We start from the raw sequence: 6,880 nt of genomic DNA on the forward strand, positions 1-6,880 counted from the left end.
TGAAAGCCTCTGATCTGTGACATGCATACAAAAGGAGATGTTCTTATAAAGGCTGGAAGGTCCTTGCACTTCTAGAGCCTGATAGAGCCAGATGGCACCCAGTGGAGTCAATGGAGATCTTTTCACTAACTTCAGTGAGCTTGGATTAGTACTTCGAAGTCTCTCTAGCACCCCTCATCAAACACTGTACAAATGTTAATGAGATGAGTCGAACAATGCCTTTAGAAGCTAGAAAGATAGAAGATATTGCTTCACCCATCCATTTCTGACAAGGTAAAGGGCCATGATGGGGGAATGTAAAGAGATATCACACAGTGTTTCAAGACAGGAAATGAAAATGCTTATTATACTCCTTAAAAATCCTGAGGGATTTAGATGGATGAGTTTCTATTGGTTCCCTCATAATTCCTCCTAAGGATTAATCCATAAGAGGAATTAGAAGAGAAATAATCATTGAGGTTGATATACATTTGCTGAACTTCATTCTCATCTGTCAAGATCATGCCTTTAGGCTTTTAAAAATTTATGTACCATTCCTTAAATGGAAAACTACCAATGAATACTTAAAAGTAACTTGAATATCAATCATAGTTGATCACTTTAAAGAAAATTATTTTCTCACAATGCTAACTCAGTGCCACAGGAACTTTTGGGTATCAAAGATACGAATGGATTCCAAAAGTAATTAGGCACATTTTTGGAAGAAAGGTGTATGTAATGCTATTAAAAATAATGCTGTGGATACAACATAGACTCAGAAAGTTTCTATGCCACACATTCCTGGGATGACGTAGTTAGGAAGTATCAGTTTGTACTTGTTCTCTTTTAATACAATTTCCTAAGCACCTGCTGCTAGACATTTTCAGATATAAACTAGATCTCTGGGGCTTTGGTCTGTCCTCAAAGCTTTCTGCCAGCCTGTTGACAGAAGAACGGCCTGCTAGGCCAGATAGATCATTTTGAGGGTTGTGATTCTTAGGCAAGATGAGATAAAATGAGGAATATAGACCAAAGAAAGACATACAGGCATAAACAGATCAGTTGCATGTTAGACGGAGCTGTCTCACACTGACATGTACAGCTCGTGTTTACTTTGTAAAAGAAAGGAATGCAGTGGAAATATAGCAAAAAGCATCATCCTGAAAATAATACAGTTCAACCAGAAATAATATCCCAGATGTCTAGAACTGGTAAGATTTTCTCGTTATATTGTCATTTGCCAACATACTATGTCTTGGAATACATATATTGTATATACCTTGGAGGAATTATAAATTGACATGTCCCTCAACACACTAGAAAAGCCTGGCTGGAAGAAGTTTCTCACCATTCTCAAGTTAAAAAATTCTGTGTAAAAATAGAAAAAAGTCATAGCACTTACTAACTTTGTGTTCCCTAAAATCATTTGCTAACACAAAGAGAAACAATATCTGAGAAAATACAAAAACCTTCAGAATATAATGACAACATGAAGTATTGTTGATATAAAAATCTTTCATATTTGTTTATAGGCATATTCTCAAACAGATTGTTTAAAAAATATGCCATATTTTACAGTATATTATACAAACAATAATGAAATCGTGTGTTGTTGGAACAGTCTGTTAAAATCTTGAGAATGTGAAATCATACATTAAATTTTTGAGCAACATATCAAAATATCTTAATTCGACACAAGAATAATTGGATACTTCCGTAATATTTAAGAGCACAGTGGTTTGATTCTATCATTCTTTCTTGTTCTAAATGTGCTCATTGATTAAATTTCACATTTCAACTTTAGATGGAATATGAGTTTCATACGTGAAAAGGAATTTGTGAATTTAAACATATTGAATCTAATGTTACCTAGTTAATCAATAAAGCTGCATGGAGAATTTAAGACCATATTTTTCGTTCCAACTAGTCCCTTGATTCCTTGACAATTTACATGAAATGATATTCCTACTAAAGGAAAAACTATCACTTAGTTCAGTGCAACCAGATTTTCACTGTATCTGCTGTATTTGATAGAGCAATTGTCTGTCTGTTTGCTTGCTTATCAAATGGCCACATTTTCATGATGCCCCCCTCCTCCTCCTAATATAACAAAATCAGATCCATAACAAAATCAACTACATCTTTCAGACCACATTTTCATCCTCGAAAATTCATAGGATGTCGGAAGCTTATAGGTAAAATAATACCCCGAATACATATTTTTTAAAGACATTTATTTAAGAAACAAAAATATTTTTTTCCAAAAATAATTTACTGTCCACTTTAACAAACTTATGATCATAATTACAGATATAACTGCTTGGTATGAACTCAGGCATTTCATTCAATGTTTTATTTCTTTGTGTACTGATTTGTCCTCATTTTGAGAATTATCATCAAAGATTTTGCTGTCATTCCAAATGAAGTAATTTTCAGAATCATATAATTATTATTCCTTACTGGTCCCAAAATAAATTGACTATTGCATTATTGATACCCAGTTACACATCTGCAGCAAGTGCTTTCCCGACACACTTAGCCGTAGTTTCTGATGGTCATTTGTTTATATCTTCCGTTCAGAACAGCAGCAGCAAAATGATATACTGATCATCAAATCTACTGTACCATGCAAAAGCTGCAACCTATTTGTCATTTCTCCATCAAGGATAGCCAAGTTAGTATATACTTTCTATAGCCATGAGTTTGGATCATGCCTGAGCTCTCTACTTTGAGTAATGAGTCATGCCATATGACTTTCTCTCCTCTATGCAAAAGCTTGCTATTCATCTATCTATTTTCCTGAAACCTTGTCATAATTTGTTTCCATCTACATATTGCGGGAAGGCCATATATCTCTGCAGGACTCTGCACACAATCAGCATCTGGTAGCACAGACACTCTCTTCAGATTGGCAATGGCCACTTCCTTAGCTACTATACCTTTTTAAAGTATATCTTCCAGGATTACATTTCTTTCAGATGTCTTAATGATTTTTTGTCACTATGGATAGAGTGTACCTGCACCTTGCTGGTGCTCAGAGAAGTGGGGCACTGCAGTAAAAACAAGCAAGATTTTTTTTCTTTGTTCTTAAATAAGCTACTTGCTATCTGATGCAGGTTCCAGTCCAGGATGCTGTGGAGAGACTCTCAGTGCTTGTCCAGCTCTCAGAATATTGAGCCATTGCTCTTCCTCATGGGTAACAATGATTTATTGGCAGAAGGCCTGCATCAATGAACAAGGAGCTCCTGACCAGACGTAAACATAAAAAGGAAGCCTACAGGAGGTGGGAGCAGGGAGAGGTGACCCAGGAAGAATATAGATGCACTGTTCAAGTATGCAAGGAAGCAGTTAGGAAAGGCAAAGCTCACCAGGAGTGGAATGCAATAAGGGATGTAAAGGTCAACACGAAGGGCTTCTACAGAAATATAAGTAGCAAAAGGAAATCTAGGGAAAATGTGGGCCCACTGCTGGGTCCTAAAGGAGTTCCAAAGGACTTGGAAAAGGATGAGGTACTCAATACTTTCTTTGCTTCAGTCTTTGCTGGTAAGACTACTGCTTAGGAATCCCAGGCCCCTGAGACCAGAGGGAGAGTCTCCATGGGGAGACGTGGGGAAGTGTTCCCTATAAGGAACACTTAAAGAAAGTGGACGTACATAAGGCCATAGACTCTAATGGGATGCACCAAGAATGCTGAGGGAGCTGGCTGATATCACTGTGAGGTCAATCTCAATAATCTCTGAAAAATCATGAGAGATTGGGGAGATGCCTGAGGCCTGGAAGAAAGCAAATGTTATGACGGTCTGCAAGATGGAGGATCTGGGAAACTATAGGCTGGTCATCCTTACCTCAATCGCTGGGAAGGTAATGGAGCAAATAATTCTGGAAACCATTTCCAAACATATGAAGGTGACTGGGAATAGTCAATTTGGATTTGAGAAGGGGAAATCACGCTTGACCAATCTGATAGCTTTCTGCTCTTTCAAGAAGAACTTCTATAATAAAACCATGATTTCTTACACATTCATATTTTGGTTCATAAATATGCAGCCTCTAGTTTGAGAAAATTAGATATTTTTCATGGTCCTTTGCAATCCTTTTCATTAATGGCAAAAGAACATCTCCCTAGATAGGCTGTCACACATTTTGTCTGTTTTCTGGACAGTTCTGCACAGTCCGGAAAAGCATAATATTACAGTTTGGGACAATGCTTTCTCTGCCTCCCTCATCTGGCACTGGATTCCAGAGTGCTTTGAATGCATAATACTGATATTCAGATCAACAGCAAGAGTAGTGTGTACTCCTTATTTGATGATAATATTTCTCTTGGGAATGAAAGACAATCTTGATGTCCCTATAAAGGGAAAGTTTTACATAGCCCAGGGGACAGACTGTTAAGTGTGTTTCCTGATGAAGCAGATGTCTCTCATCTTCATTACTGTAGCTAAGGTTGGATTGAGACTACACAAATTCAGGATGGCTGAACCCAGAGATAGTGACACTTATGCAGAGATGATTTTTGTAGTTGTTATGCCAGTAGGCAGTCTAGGGGTGCACGTAACAGGAAGTAATTAGGATATTCACAGTGGTGCTCCTACACATTTCAAAAGACGAGGTGACACTTGGGACATGCTGGGAATATGAGTCTCTTTAGTGAGTCCAAGACAGCTGGAATTGCCCTGGGATTTGGTGTTTGTATGACTCAAACATTTTTAAGTCAGGTCTCCAAATGTGTGCAAAGATCTTGTGCACTGACACAAACGTAATAGCACAGTATAGCTGACCTGGACCTGCCTGCCTCAGGGTCACCTAGCTGTTTGCTCTTCCAGATTTTGCTCTCTTTCCACATTTATGTCTAAGCACTGACCACCCTACTGTTAATGCTGTGATCCTACCTTTATCTGATATTCTATGTGCTATCCAATGGCATGACATACAAATCCAGAGTTCCCCAAACAGCCTGCTCATGCTTTTTCCCTCTCCTTTTTTATTCTGCAGTCTTAGGTCATCCTCTCACAAGTCCTATGGCCAGGATAAGCAGACATGACATTTGTTCAAGACTGAAAGCAGAAATATTTCAGTTTTATGAGAATGAACATAGCTGGAAAGATGGTAGTAGTCAAGACATTAAAGAACTTAAATAAGTGGATAAGGAAGGCCAAAATGTAGTAGCATGATCATTTATGCCAGTTTAAACATAGATGAGTCTTTCCTCCCTAAGCTCCTGTGTTCAGTCTCTTTGTGGTGTTACAGAAGAGAAATTCCCTAAGAGACTAATGAATCTAACTAGAAATATAGGATTCCAGTGGTATTCAAATGAAGGTGAACTTAATCTAAGCTCACCACTGCAGCATCTCTTCCTTTTCTCTAGAAGTTTTTAAGAAAACTTAAGTAAGGAGCGCTTTCTTGCAAGCACTTTTTACTGACCAATAGTACAAATGAAAGCACACTAAATATGGGGGGGGGGGGGGGAAGGTCTCATGATGCTGTAAATATGTATTGTCTTCCATTCTAGATTTCTATCGACTGTATTAGGAGATTTTTAAATAGTAAATAGTCAGACAGGAACATTGCTTTCTGCTCATTCTGTATGACAGTCACACAAAATGACAGTACAAACACTATTAAGATTAAATGGTATTTGCTATAGAGGTTGGTCAGTCCATAATTTTAATATGACATAATTTCTTAGCTGTGTATTTTTAATATGCACATACATATTAATATGCATTATGTGATTTTTTTAAGATTATAAATTCTATGTCTCCTCTGCCCATCCCAAACAAGGCTAAGCATAGTCTCAGTGTAATGCCAAAAATGTAGGAATTTAGATTTATATGAATACTTATCTTCTAACTTCTAAATGAATTTAATCTACAGTGTGAAGTCACCCTACATGATCTTTTACATGCATCATACATAAAGAACAAGCCTGTCAGTTGTGCAATATCTCATGCATGATCAGAAGTCCATCTGCAATTGCCTAGTTCTCTAAAGAGCATTTGTTTTAGTTTACAAGCTTGCTTAAACAGGAAGATGCCTATGAAGACAAAACCACTATCTTAAAGAAATTATATAATAGGATGAATATATAATCCTATACACAATTCTGAAACTTGATCATGCTGCCTTCATGATGATAAAAACATCAGGTTCTTGTTGTTTATTGAATAAAATTGATGTGTATTTACTGGAATACTGAAAGAGAATGCTTACATGTTATTCATGAAAGAATCAGACTAATTTAGCTCTGTTGGTATCTTGTTTTAACAGTATCGGATCTGTTAAAATGGCAGCTACCCTGAGCTTTTATTTTACTGTGTGTGAGTCTCTCCCCTTTCAGTCTAACAAAATATCTACCAAAAATCTTCAGCAAGCAGAAAAACCTCTATGTTTCTGCCAAAAGAAACATGATCTAGTTCCAGGATAATACAAAACTTTAACTGAGAGAGATGCTTACTCTAGCATCTCCTTTGCACACAGCTGTCAATTTTCTTTTAGGTTAGATTTGTGTATGTGTGCATGCAAACATTATATTTCCATTAACAATATTAAATATGAATCTATGTTTTAACAGCCTATTTTTGAAAGGACATCTAATTTACATTTCAGTAGTTGCTAAGTCAATAAAAATTATATAGATATGTAATATTGCTTGAATCATTTTGCTAAGAGAAGCAATATTATCTACAGATCTTATTAAATCCTGAACTACATACAAATTAAGAAAAAGAGAAAGACAGGGAATGGAGATTGGTATTGTTAGCATGAGGGTGCTATATATGGAACGTACATTATTGAACACTAATGTTGTTAAGAATATTGTGGACTCTCAGAATTTTTTTATGGAAAAATATGTTTGTTTATATTTAACTAGTCTTCAAGCTGCACTGCATTTAATTTA

Source organism: Rhea pennata, chromosome 3, assembly GCF_028389875.1.
Source record: "Rhea pennata isolate bPtePen1 chromosome 3, bPtePen1.pri, whole genome shotgun sequence".
NCBI classification, from domain to species: Eukaryota; Metazoa; Chordata; class Aves; order Rheiformes; family Rheidae; genus Rhea; species Rhea pennata.